This window comes from Aythya fuligula, chromosome 1, assembly GCF_009819795.1.
Source record: "Aythya fuligula isolate bAytFul2 chromosome 1, bAytFul2.pri, whole genome shotgun sequence".
Classification (NCBI taxonomy): domain Eukaryota; kingdom Metazoa; phylum Chordata; class Aves; order Anseriformes; family Anatidae; genus Aythya; species Aythya fuligula.
The window spans coordinates 70482586-70496649 of record NC_045559.1 but is presented as its reverse complement, the minus strand read 5'-3'; the positions used below and the strand labels follow the sequence as shown (position 1 = coordinate 70496649).

The following is a 14064-nucleotide window of genomic DNA, read 5'->3' as shown; positions in this document are numbered from 1 at the left end:
GGGGAAGACGTACGAAGAACGGCTGAGGTCACTGGGCCTGTTCAGCCTGGAGAAGAGGAGGCTGAGGGGAGACCTCATCACAGTCTACAACTTCCTCGTAAAGGGGTGTCGAGAGGCAGGAGACCTTTTCTCCATTAACACCAGTGACAGGACCCACGGGAACAGGGTTAAGCTGAGGCAGGGGAAATTTAGGCTTGACATCAGGAGGGGGTTCTTCACAGAGAGGGTGGTTGCACACTGGAACAGGCTCCCCAGGGAAGTGGTCACTGCACCGAGCCTGTCTGAATTTAAGAGATTGGACTGTGCACTTAGTCACATGGTCTGAACTTTTGGGTAGACCTGTGCAGTGTCAAGAGTTGGACTTGATGATCCTTAAGGGTCCCTTCCAACTCAGGATATTCTATGATTCTATGATTCTATGATCTCTTAACAAAAATTGTGTGAAATAAATCAGATGGTACTTGGCTTGCTCTTAGTTTAATTTCTCTTCATTTGAATTTCTAGGTCTTTAAAGACTCATTTCTAGTCCTAGTTTGAATGGAAATTTGTTTACATGTGTATATTATATTTAAAAAATCAGATTAAAAATAGCAGAATAATAGTAATAATAAACATCTGAGCTGTGAGTAAAAGTAATAAAGTACACTGGCTTGTGAACACAGAGCCACCACATTTCCATTTTCCTCTGCACTTCACTGCTCCAAAATCCCTGAAACTTGCAGAAATGAAAAGTCTGTAAGTTGTCATAAACTGTTTTATTTATTTATTTATCTATCTATCTATCTATCTATTTATTTATTTATTTTCCCCTCTCCTAATGGATCATATGGAAGATAAGAAGAAGGGGGAAAACAGAAAAAAACAACAACCAACAAACCAGTATCCCCCAAAACACCCCACGAGCACCTCAAAAACATTGAGGGACAAGCAGGGATGCCATACACTGTCAGCTGCTAGGCTGCCCTCTGCTTGTTTCCTCCCCACCTGTTCCCAGCCTTTCTGCAAGTGTGAGATGGGATTTCAATGAGTGGCATCCTGGGGGGGCAAGGGGGGAAGCAGAGCATGGCTGGCTGGGCTGACATATTCAGGATGAAATGTCCAGGTGCAGGGAGTGGGAATGCACATACATACACACATAAAGAAAGAAAGATAAAAAAAAAAAAAACAGAAAAACAAACAAACAAACAAAAACAACAAACAAAAAACCCAAACAAACAAGAACAAGAACAAGAAAAAAGAACAAGAAAAAGAAAAATGAAAAGAAAAAGAAAAATGAAAAGAAAAAGAACAAGAAAAAGAGAAAAAGAAAAAGAACAAGAACAAGAAAAAGAACAAGAACAAGAAAAAGAAAAGAGATGAAAAAGAAAAGGCTCACGCACATACATAAATCAATTAAAAGTGTAATGCATCTTTCTTTAATTAAATCCCACCGTTGAATTCAGTGGGCAGCCCCGACTGGTGGCGACCTCTGCCCCCCTTCGTTTTGTTGACTGCCACAGCTGTTAGTAAATCACCTGCTGGTGCGGCTCTCTGGGGCTTTAAAGGTCATCTGTCAGTGGCTGCTGGGGAGAGATAAAGAAGAAAAACAGTACCTAAAGTCTAAAAAAAACCCCACCTTTCTGAAAGCAAAGCCATCTGAGCACTGTGCGTCCGACCTTTCCATTTGGCCCAGTGTTTACCTTGCTGGCACCTGGGTGTGGGGGACACTTTTAATTCTCCCTACACTTTTGTATGCATTTTTCAAGTTTCCACATACTTTTATAATCATTTTGTTTTAAGCCTTTCTTTACTACAGGGGAATCTGTAACCCTATTTCAGCAGCACTGCTAAGTGCCTACAAGCTGTATAGAAATGCCTGCAGGAGAGGACAATGCAGTTTCGGTGGGGGAAAGCAGGGCTTCCCCTACCCTAGGGCTCCATTCCCACTCCCTGACCCCTGGCACCAGGCACTGTGACATGACATGGCTGGGTTTGCAGGATGGCAGTGGTAGGAAGGGCACAGCATACATTTCCTCATATTCATGTGTTTAGGAGCAACCTGGACGATGCTCCCATGTCCCCTCCATTGCTTAGGAGCAGCTTGCAAGGGAGTGTCCTTGTTTGCAACCACCTGAGCTGCCCTGCAGCTGCGTTGCAGACATGCCAATGCCACGTGCCCCATTGATCTCCCCTCCTTGTGCAGAGCACTTGGTCCTCATGCCCCCCTTTCTACCTACTCCATGTTTTAGCAAGCCAGAAGCAGCTATACAACCTCAGGCTGCTGTTTCATTTCCAGTAATACATGGCTCCAGGGGTGTAATGCTTATCCAAACCAGTCATATTGATAAGGGCTGTCTACTGAATGCCAATAATGTGACTTTGCCCAAATTCAACAGTGGGTTGGGTGAGGGGATAGGGGGTGTTCATAGAGCAGCTCATACCTAGGACATGAGAGAGGATGATTGTTATAGATGATTCCTTGCCACAAACCATTCCTTCCACTATTTATGGTTGAAGGGATTATGGGATTTTATGTTTATTCACCACTTCCACTATCACCTTAATTTTTAACTTCATGCAAAATGTTGTCAGTGAATATGATGTCATTCTTTACAAATATAATGTTATTTTTTTATGAAATGGGTGCATGGGCAAGGCACAGATAATTTGGGAGCTTTTCTTCCACCTGACAATTACAGACATATTTTCAATAATTCACTATTTCAGCTCATCATTTAAGACACAGTAACCTTCTCAGATTTTGATCCCAAGTCAGACAGAACGTGCAGCTTCTTTCATTTTTTTTCTTTGTTTTGTTCATACATTAAAATGAAAGGGAAGCCCAAGGATTAGGGAACCCACTCATAGTGGGTAAGTAGAAAGCAGAAAAAGTAGTTGGCAGAATCATTTGTTTAGCTTGGAAGAAAAAAGCTGTTTAGTATTTCAGAAAGGGGAAAATCTCAGTAAAGAAAACAAAAGGATTGAGGACTGCATCAGGCAATTGCTTCTTTGCTGCAGGAATAACACACGGATGCTTCCCCTCCCCCTACACCTCGATGATGAAGACCAGCCCCCAAATACTAAACTACACATAGGGCCCTACTGACTAGGTGTGAGATGGATCTATCTCTGCATTAGCAATTGTAAGAGTTCTCCATAAGGAGGACTGGGATCCTTCAGAGCAAAACTCAGATGCTACTTGCAAAGTGTTCCAAGTCACCAAGATTCAGGAGCAGAACAGCTTCACGTTATGCCAAAGTACAATGACAAAGGGCAAGCTGTAGGCAGAGAGAAACTGACACACTGTCTCTGCCTGCTGTCACATCACCTGTGGTGTCAGAGATGAGTGAACTATGAGCTGCGCTAGACTTAAATTGTTGTTTGCTTTGCAAAGCAGAAGCCAGGAAATATGTAAAGAGCTCACTACTGACCCTTCTGCTGCTCCATGGCTCTAAAAGTCTGCAGGAAGTGGCTCTCATAGTCATCCAGTGCTGGTGTAAGCATCTCCATCTCTCAAGGCACTCTTTATTTAGCATTTCTATCATCTTTTGCCTAAGAAAAGAGTGTCTTTATACTTTCTTTATTAGGGCTGTGTATAACCTCTGCATCAGCCAGGGGATGTTTCACTTGAAATGCCAGGGACTTTGCTTCTCTCTAGGTTGGTTCTTGGGTAAAGTAAGTATAAAATGCTACTAGGATATCTGGTTTAGGCTTTCCTAACATCAGTTGTGACAACCCACGGTAAAAATATAGAAGGAAAAAAAGGACAAAACACATAATTTAACTAGGCATAAGAAGTGTTTGTCAGGTATTTTTGAAATACATATTTTCTTTCCACACTGTGGCTGAGGCAAATTTCAGGCTAATGCTTAAAAGGCATTGTTCTTGACAATTATGATTCTTTGGTTGAACAAGCTTTGCCAGTTTGATTTGACTGAGGAGCTGCAGCAGTTACATTAATCACAGAGTCCAAAAATCCCCTTTCCTCTGCAGCTTGTGTTGTCTTCCTTCCACGCAGCTCCGCCCACCTCAAGGGGAGATCAAATAACATCATGAAGATGAGTTGAAATTCTGTTCACAAACCCACATGTACCAAATCCAAACCCTGAGACAAACGGGTACTCAGCCAGTAATCTAAGCAGAGACATTGTACTTTTGCAGAGTCATTCGGGAGCCACTGTAAACCATAATAAGGGCTAAACACAAGATAATGAGTATTTTGGCAAAACAGCTTATTGTAGGGAACACTCTCTTTGCAATTTTACTCTTTCACATCTGACAGACAGTGTTTAATGTGTGACAGGGAGAGAGGGAGAGAGCAGGAGAGAGAGAGCACACACACAGATATCCAGCACCAATAACATGAATATAGCCCCCAGAGCTTGGGGCTGTGTGTGCAGTGGGAAGCAGGATCGTGACCAGTAACAGAAGTTTCAAAAAGTAAGGTTTTTTTTCTCTCTTTCAGTGTTTGATACTTCCATCTACCTTTGACTGTCCCTTAACTATGAAAAGAGATTGCTTTCCAGGCAGGCTGAGAAGAACTGAAACAATTTCTCACCACCAAGGTGGAACGGTAGGTACCATCTTGTTTAGTTTTGGTGGCTGGACTCTGCTTTAGCTAGAACTCATGCCTGAATAGAGGTCTTCACCCTGGCCCTTCAACATGCTTTCTCTGGGACATCAAGACTTCTGTGTGTCCCTTCAGAATACTAAATAATGCAGTTTTCATGGTTGAGATTCTTCACCTTACAACATTTTATTCTCTAAAACATACTTTTATTTTTAGACATAGTTGTTTGAACTGTCTGTGAGATACAGTTTGGAGAGTGCTGAACGTGTTCTGCTCTTTAGAACTCCACAAGATATGGCACGTCATTCATGAATGCAGTCCCTTCAGGGGTCACGCTTGAAACATCAGTGAGAGAGAAAAACACTTGAGGAATTGAAAAATTCACCCCAAGAATCCTGTGTAATAGCTAGTGAGTTGGAGGCTGAGACATAGCCCAATGGAGGTGAATGGACAGGCTCCTCTGGGGATACCAAGGCAAGGCAGGTGGAGGGAAAACATACAGGGCTGCTAAACAAACTCACTTCTGAAATGGACAGTCGTGGCTGTAGTCTTTTCTCACTTTTTACTCTCAAGAGTGTTCCAGATGAGGCAGCAGACGTATGATCTGTGACCCATATCCATTGTTTTCGGAGCACAGTTACCTTTTCTCAGGAATGAAAGCCCCCAGCTGATGAAAGCTTAACTTTTCATCTCCTTCCCTGCTGCAGCCTTATCGTACACAGGACTTTAATCCCACACATCACTTCAGAAATATCATCGTTAAAGATCTGGGTATACATTTTGAGATAAGATTGGCTCGTGATAATATTACTGACTGTGTAATTATGGAAATGAGAAAATAATACCCTCAGGCTTTGTTGTAATGACTTCTGAACATCTTGCATCATCACAGGCAGACAGCAGGCTTCAGGATGCCATGAATTATTAAAAGGAATGTGGAAAATCCTGTTTTGGTTGGTGTTGATGTCTCTAGCAAGGGAGGACACCACGTATCTTCACTGTGAAATTGGATCAGGTAGAAAAACATGTAATCTTTTTGAAAATAAATAGCTAATCTTTACTTGATCTCCTGTACTCTTGTCTTTTGATGCATCGGTAAACTGCATTCCTGACAACCACCCCTGCTGATATTGTGGCCTTGAGGGACCTTGGCCGCACAGTCTATGCCTCTGTTCTGAATCAAAAGACTCTGTGGAACTATTGCAGACCTGGCTGCACACTGCACATCAGCGCTTCATCAGATCAAGTTAATTCATGATGTCATTACTATTTTACTATGAGAAGTGTTGATACAGGAATATATTATTTTGTCAGTGACTGGGTGTATGATGTGTGTGCTGGACTCCCAGCATGAAGAAATTCTTCAGAAGAACATCAGATCACTGCTGAAATGTTATGGCCTACTCAGTGAACAAATATTAGCAGACACGGAGATGAAAACATACAAATGAACTTCCCTGGGAATACTTCTGATAAGTTTTTTAGAAAGGTAATGCAAACACACAATTCCTCCTAAAAGTCCACTTTTGTCCTCTTCCTTTTAATGAACCTCTAGGGAAGTTAGAATTTTGGATGAGACCTCCGCTAATAATCTTCCAAACAGGATTTCATACAACTAGTAAGACATGAGTCAAATTTCCTCTGCAATAATGCTGCATATTTTTTCCTAGGAACACGTATTAATAAGCTCAGGCAAGTCAGGCAATTTGATCAAGGAAGTCAACTGTGGGAGCATATAGATTTCATGAAGAACTTCATTTCTTCTCAATCAACATGCAAGAATTACGACAAAACTCCATTAGAATGAACTCTTCTTGAAGACACTTTTGATAACAGTTCATCCACTTAATCCATGCTCTCTTAGACAGTCAGCAAAACTTGCTGTGGTGCACTGGGCAGTCTTCTGGCCTGACAGGCTAGACCATCTCATGACTTGTGATTGCAAGAGGACTTCTCAGGGTTTTGGAGTTTCTTGAAGCTCACCCCTATGCTGCTTTGCTTTTTCTGTTTCACTGTAGCTATATACACTGTGACCTAGATCTGATGCTGTTATTACCTGCTTAGTGATTGTTGAGGCCTCAGAGAAACATTCTGAGTAGAAGTCAGTTCTTATCTTGTGAAATCATAGCTTGCTGCTTAGTGTTTGCTGATAGCACATCTTGGTATAGGGACACTCAAGTACTGGTGACATGTAAACGTACTAATATGCCATCTATTCAATGTACGTAATCATCTCTGCTCAGAAGAGCCATGTAGTATCATGATGTGACCAGATGGTCACATCAATGCTATTTTTGGACACTTTTGCCCCCGAGGCAATCAGAAAGGTTTTTGCTAGATGGCAACTCATGTCTTCTATATGTGGGAGTGGAGATTTGCTGAAATAAAGCTAAGCTATGTTGCTTTTACTTTTTTAACCATTAGTCTCATCGTATGGTGTGAAAATGGGTGTCTCCAACCTGCTTCTTCCTTCTTCACTGCAATTTGTTCAAGCCACACCCTTATCTCTCCATCATTGCAACAGTGATGGTTGCCTTCACATGTTGAAGGTGCTGTCCGAACATGTTATGCCACACTGCAGTGTTTGCAGTGGCCAGCCATAAAGCAGATGGCTGGCTAGAATTTCAAACCCTTAATGGCTCAGGCTCTGGCTTCACCGAAAACTTCCCAGGGAAACTTTGGTTCTGTTTCAAAAAGAAAGAAAAAAAGAAAAAAGAAAAAAAAAAAAGATATGTGCAGATACTCTTGCAGATTTTTTTGTTTCCCTGAAGTGACCGCTGTGAGCTTCTTTATCCTTTCCTCCCACCCACTCATGCTATATGATACTCTCTCTAGCTGAGACCACTCCTACTTTGTTTAACTGAATTTTCTGAAGAAGGGCTTTTTAGTGTATTCTCCAAGACATTGCAGTAGTAGGTGTTACTGTATGCATAGTCCCTTAACAATTCCATTGAGAGTCATTGGAAAGTACAATACTGTTACATTCCTTGATTCACTAAACAGTGACTACACATTACTAGGACACAAATATCCACATTGTACCAGAAGTACATTTCATGCTGTGTTGGCCACAGAGCCATTCTACTGAAAGCCACACTACTCATCTTCTGAACTTCTGTGGCAACAGGATCCCAAAGGTTATTATTCACCCATGGCTGATAAAATGGTACCTGCCTTCAGTGTCCAGTTGCCCATTTAGTTCTGAGTGGCCAGAGTCAGTAAGGTTATATGAAGGACCATTGCTGAAGCTCATGGCCCTGTCCAAAAGCCAGTAGCAAATCAGTTCTCTGACAAGGATTATTTACCATTTTCTCATGTTACGTGCTGTATTTGGTCATGTTCAGTAACTCTGTAGTAATCAGACAAGATGGAACGGCAGCTTGTCAGCTGATTTAATTAAAAACACATTTTTTTTTTTTATTGCCTCTCACACATCATTAATATTCTGTCTAAGACACGCCTGCAATCTAAAGATTGGAATCAGTCTCACTGTGCTCTTTCCAAGCTTGAATTCCCAGACACACAAACCTGGGAAAGAGTTTTAAAGGGACAGGTAATAGTTAGAAACTAATTTGATTACATTGAAATGGACCACTCATTGGTCCAAATAAATTTATTTTATTAAAGAGTATTAAGGGACCAGTCTTTCAGGTTGCTGTTGAATGCAAGACAGGCTTTGCTTCCATAAATATCAGTGAGAATAGAATATAGTTAGTATTTCCCAGGAATCAGGTCTTTGCTCTGCAGACTTCTGTTCATTTAAACAGTTGGTTATGTAAATATATTAAAAAGAGTTGAATAAAAAGCACTACACCCAATTTGTTATTTACATACTTAGCAACAGTGTTGTACCATCTCTTTCCTGGTGTGCCAGGTAGGACCCATTTCACAATGACAGCGTATCAGCAGGCATATGCACTCAGTTTACAACTAAATTAGAAGGAAAAAAAATCTAGCATTTAAAATTATATACAGCAGTTTATTTAAACAGCGATTAGCTTTCATCAACAGTATGTGAATTTTTGTTTTCTTTAAGAAACCCTGCCATTCTCAATCACAGCTGCAGCCCTCCTGCAGCACTGTGTTACTCAGTGACTTGAACTGAGCTTTACAGATATTTCACAGCCAATTACCATACAGGTTTCTTATGTTAAAATTAAGGCAACTGGAGTCAACAACCCCTGCTGAATGAAGGTAAAAGCTTGAGAACATTTTGCATAACAGTCATCAGCGTAGCTGATAGCTATTAGAGTGTTCTTGTGCAGTAAGCCTACACAGATACTATCTCTCTTGCCTGTGTGTTCCAACATGCATCTCATCTCATTTGCAACCCTTTGCTTTAATTAGCTGAATCTTTGCTTCAGTCTTTCATATGTCAACCAGCTTGTGTACGCTTCCATATTTTTAATCAGTAGCCTGTTGTCTTTACTTTGTCATTCACACTAGCATATAAATCTGCCCTTCTTATGATCCTCACTGCTTGGTAGAAGTCAAAACATGCTGTTTAATTTTCCTGTTCACTGATTTCCATTTGTTTCATGTTCAAATGCTGGCTCCTTTTTCCCTTTTAGGCATGCTGTGAGCATTAAACTTAGCGATTAAATGCCAAAAAACCAGCCCCTTTTCCCCTCTGCCCATGAATGGGTCATCCTAACCCTCTCTTGGGTGCTTACCTTACCCAAGCACTCTGTGTGTGTGCAGCCAGCCTAAATGGGGCTATCTGCAAGGGGCTGCCACAGGCTGACATAGGTAAGCTAACAGTGGCTAATAAAACAGGTGCAAAACTCATGTGCTGTCCTAGGGGTGTGATGGGCTTTTTGCTGCTGCTTCTCTTTCTTTTTTTATTTAATCTACTACAGCATAATATTTCATTTCGCCAACAACACAGCTTACTCCTGAGACACTAAGACCAGATGTAAAAGCATGAGAGGGTGGCATGTGGCTGTGCTCCAGCTTTTAAATTTTCTGGTTCATTGGTGGGGAATACGAGGTTGTCTGTAGCTGTCTGACAGGTGGGGTGGCTGGCCCTGACATCTGTGCCTGAGGCTGATCTCCAAAGTGAGCCTGGAGCGTGGTCAGGATGTCATCTAGCTTCTGGTCCATCTGCATGACCTGTTAAGAAACCAGAAAGCGGATGAGCTGTCAAATGGCTGCACATGCTGCTGGTGAGAGGCAGTCATTGCCAAAAAGCTCAGGGAGGCAAAAGGTTGGCAGGGAGTGCTGGCATCTACAGTCCCCAAGAACCAAGAACTATTCCAGTTTTGTACAGTCTGCCTCTCTAGCTAATAGAAAGTTCAGGGATGCTATGAAGTTACAGGGAAGGGTGTAAAAGGGTGTGACTTGGCAGCAGAAAGCCAGGACGTTTGGTAGCCCCAGCACTTGACCACCTCTTTTAGCCATTTTGTCTCCCAGCACTTTCCCAGCATTGACAACTTCTCTTGATGATGATGCATCCTGCAAAAATCTGCCCTAAAACTATCTTTCCTTCTTAGGTTTATCCTGCCTCTCACCTCCCTTCCCTTCTCTCCTCACCCCCTCAAAAAAAAAAAAAAAAGAAAAAAAAAAAAAAGGTAATCACTACCCCTAGTTTTGTTTTAGTCTGTTATGCTTTCCATTCCTGTCTTGGGAAACTAAACTGCTCTCCTCCCTTCACACTGTAAATAGATGCCTCAGTGATACATGTTGCAGTCAGAGATCCTACTAGATACGATGTTTATTCCCATGCATTGTTAGGAGGAGAGCCTACCAAAAACCACATAATAATACCAATGACTTCATTTAAAAAAACAAACAATCATTGTATAGGAAGCTTGACATGCTAATCTCTCTTCTCATTTCATTACTCTCCATCTGAAACTTCTCATGCAGTCCTAAACAGAGGAGTGTTTCTAATTATTCTTTAATTTAAGCACGGAAAAGCAAATTTCAATTTCTTCCTACCACTTCTTGAAATCATGGTCTGTATCTAGTAGCCCAAAGGAGCGTTATCGTATTACTGTGATAGGGCTTACATTCACTGTAGATGGCATCCTGCTCAGCTTCACGTCAGCCAGCAGGACAGGCTGCAGACTGTTGACTGCTGTACTTTGCTCTAAAGGCAAAACTGTGGCCAGCAGCTTGTAAGCCATTGGGATTGCTTATAATGATGCTTGAATACAGTGTAGCTTTGTGTAATAGATGAGCCCAAGAAAAATGAGCATTTTTAAGAACATTGGATGGTTTACTTTACAGTTATCTCCTGTGAAAGTCTGAGCCTCTGAAAACTGTGATCTGTCCCAGTGGGTCTAATAAACTTTGATAGCAAACCTTTTAAAGTGATATCAGATCTAAACTGAGCTTTTATTAAAAAGGGAGAGAGAATGAGAGTGAGAAGGATTCCAGCCTTTTTCTGTGCAAAGATAACTTTGGAAATAACCATTGGCGGCATGGACTGAAAATTTAGAAGGCTTTAAAAACCAGTGCAAAGAAAATCACCTTATCTGCTTTCCCTCCCTTTGCCTTTTCTCACTCCATGTGTCTGCTCCCGTGGGGGCCCCTCAAAACTCAACGTACCAGGAGCTTATTTAAGCTATATCATTTTGTCAACCACTCTTCTCTTCTATATACAATCTGCTGCTGTCTTGGGGAAGGAGAATTGAAGTCTCACTCCTGCCTCATGAGGGGCGATGTACTCATCTCTCAATTTGGATTTCAATTTGGCTTTCACAGCTACCATGTTCTAGCAGAAATGCCCCTCTCCCTGTCCCTGCTTTGGTGTGGTTATTCAAGGGTGTGGTCCACCCGAGGCAGTATTTTCAAGCAGTGAAGAGGGGGTATTATTGCGTGGGTTGGCTAGCATCAACTTTCAACCATGACTTCTGCTGGGTGCTTTCAGGGGCACAGCTGGCACTTCAGAGCAGTGGCCAGGATGGGCAGGGCAGCACTTGTGGAAGGACTGGGGATGCTCACTGCAACACTCCCCAGGTGAGGGGCACTTGGTGCTTGGCTGCAGGTGAGTCTTAGTTCAACAGCAACTCAAATATGTAGTGTTGATCTTTGGTCAGGCAAAGGGACTCCAGAAAAGTTGCTTCTGCCTCCTGTGCCACCAGTGGCAACTCTGACTTTTCCCTTGTCTCATGAGTTTCTGGGAGAGAGTGGGCATTGTGGCAGGGTCCTTCTTCTCTCATGTGGTCACTAACAGAAGCTCCTCTTCTCAGCAAGCAGAAGCATCCTCTGCTAAGCCATGAACTTGGTTGGAGGTCTGGAAATCACTAGCAACTGAAGGGTTAAGCAGCATGGAATTAATTTAAAAACCACAGCCTTTATTTTCTTCTCCATTCTTGAAAAGCCTGTTTGGCTGAAGTTGGTAATGACTCAACAGAATCTTTCTTAAGCAGAAATGTTACACGGAGCAGAAACTAAAGCAGAACGAATACATTACAGTAGGCGAAAGAAAGTGTAGGCAGGGAAATGGGATCAGGCAGATGAAAGATCTTTTGGGGATTTCTTTTGTAAGGCTTTGTTGATATTGATCTGCACGTTTGATCTTAAATAAATTATGCCTGCATGTTCCATATCATTTAAACTTGCTATATTTCTCTGCATTTTGCTAACTCAGTAAAAGAATGTGATAGGAATAATTTCATGCACTTTTCTTTCCAGAAGAGGAGGAGGGTGGGGAATGTAAATATTCATTTGTGGGGGGGAAAAAAAAAGAGAAATTGTTACATAAGGGAGTAGATTACACTATACTTCTGTCACACTGTCCATGCAAAGAACTGCAAATGCTTCCTCAACATTAACAAACCAGGCTGCACAATTCTCTAGCCAGATACACAAGAGAGTTTTACTGGACATCTTTGAGATTAGAAGCAGGACGGTGCTAATTTAGTGACCTGTAAAATGTGGTCAGTGGCAGGTCTCTTCTAATCCTTAGCTTTGCATTTTACTCATAAGATCAAGGCACCACTTTCTTGCATCAGATACTTTAACATATGCCAAACTTTTAAAATGCAACTGAGCTGGTAAAACTTTAGTTAGAAAGACAAATTCTTAAGTACCTTGTCAAATTGGAGCCTGTATAAAAAGTGTTCAAATCTGGGGGCTAGTTAGTCCAGATTAAAGACTGACAAGAGAGTTTGGGACACTTAAAGGCTTGACTAAAGTCAGTAGGATAACTTGTAGGATTAAAAGACTTTTCATGTGGATAAGGGTTTTTCAGAAAAAAAGGCCTGGTTTTAGATTTCTCTCAAACCATCTAGCAGCTACTGCTTTCCTTAAATCTTGCTGCAAACAGGATGAGCTGCTGGTTTTGAATAACAGAGCCAGACAAGTGCATGGGTAAGGGGTTAAATTGTGCAACATGTTTCTCAGCTGAGTAAAGTGAGAAGCCATCCGGCCCAGCCGCAGAGTTTCCAGAGAGATGTGATATGCCCCTCGCAGGCTCCTTGGAGACAGGTGAGTTTGGCAGCTGTCCATAGGCAAATGGCAACAAAACTTCTGTTCTCCCACATCACAAAAGAGCTCCAGAGACAACCTATTAAATTGTTAAAATGCTTTTATATCCTTTCAAGTGCCCCATAGAAAGGAGACGGCAAAAGCAGTTTAAAATATTACACTGTTGTTATTGAGGCTATGAGGTGAGCTGAAGGAGTGTTGAAATGTATATTCATTTTAACATCCCCCCTGGAAAGGGCCTGGATTCCACGGTGACACGCAGGGCTGTTGGACAAAGAAAACATCTTGCAGCCAGCTCCAGTGAGCCACAGCAAGCCCTGAAGGGGAAACAGGTCAGTCACCTTCTGGGACACAGCATGTCCCAGTCATTAACCTTGAGCAAGAGGTTGGCTTTCACGTCTGTGGTTGTTTTTAAGCCTCTCTTCCTGAAAGCTGGTTCTCGACCCCTTATCTGAATACCTCATTGAACTCCCATTGCAGAAATGCCTTGTGGCAAAGAGTATTCTAGGAATGGCAGCAGCATGGAGGAGGACTGACTCTTACTGGGGATTTGCCACATGCTGGACAGATTCCTAAATACCCTGAGAGCTTTTTGACATGTTTTTGCACATGCACACTATAAACAAAATGCATGTGTGGAAAACTCAGTTGGAGCAGGCACATGATCTCTCTTCTCACTTTAATCCAGAAATATCCCCCCCCCCCCCCAGGTTGTGCCTATCATTTTAATATTATTTCTGGAGGCTGGAAAACCACTATCAATTATGTGCACAACACACTAACTTGAACTGTTTCCAGAGGAGTAGCAGAAGGGGAAGATGGTCTGCTGGAGCACTGAAGTAAATCTGCAAACCCACAAACATGCTCATATGTTGCTAAGTAGGTGGAGCTTTGTATCAAAAGTTAAACCCCATAAATCAAAATAAATTGCTGTCACCTCCTTAAGACTCTGCTGTCTCCTTGCCCATTGTGGTTCTACATGAACTGATCAAAATGGCTGAGCTGTACAGCCTTCATGCAGTTGTCTGAAACGTGTCTTGGCTGCTGGTGCCAGGGATGCAGCATGAAATGAAGCAGGG

At 42.1% G+C, this 14064-nt stretch overlaps 1 non-coding gene across 1 annotated transcript; it reads right to left on the bottom strand.

Annotated features, from left to right (window-relative positions):
• Nucleotides 1-10089: 10089 nt before the first annotated feature.
• LOC116485250 lies at nt 10090-10204 on the bottom strand. Its single transcript, XR_004252848.1, has one exon. It is a non-coding gene; the product is annotated as a U6atac minor spliceosomal RNA (small nuclear RNA).
• Between the last annotated feature and the right edge of the window lie 3860 nt (nt 10205-14064).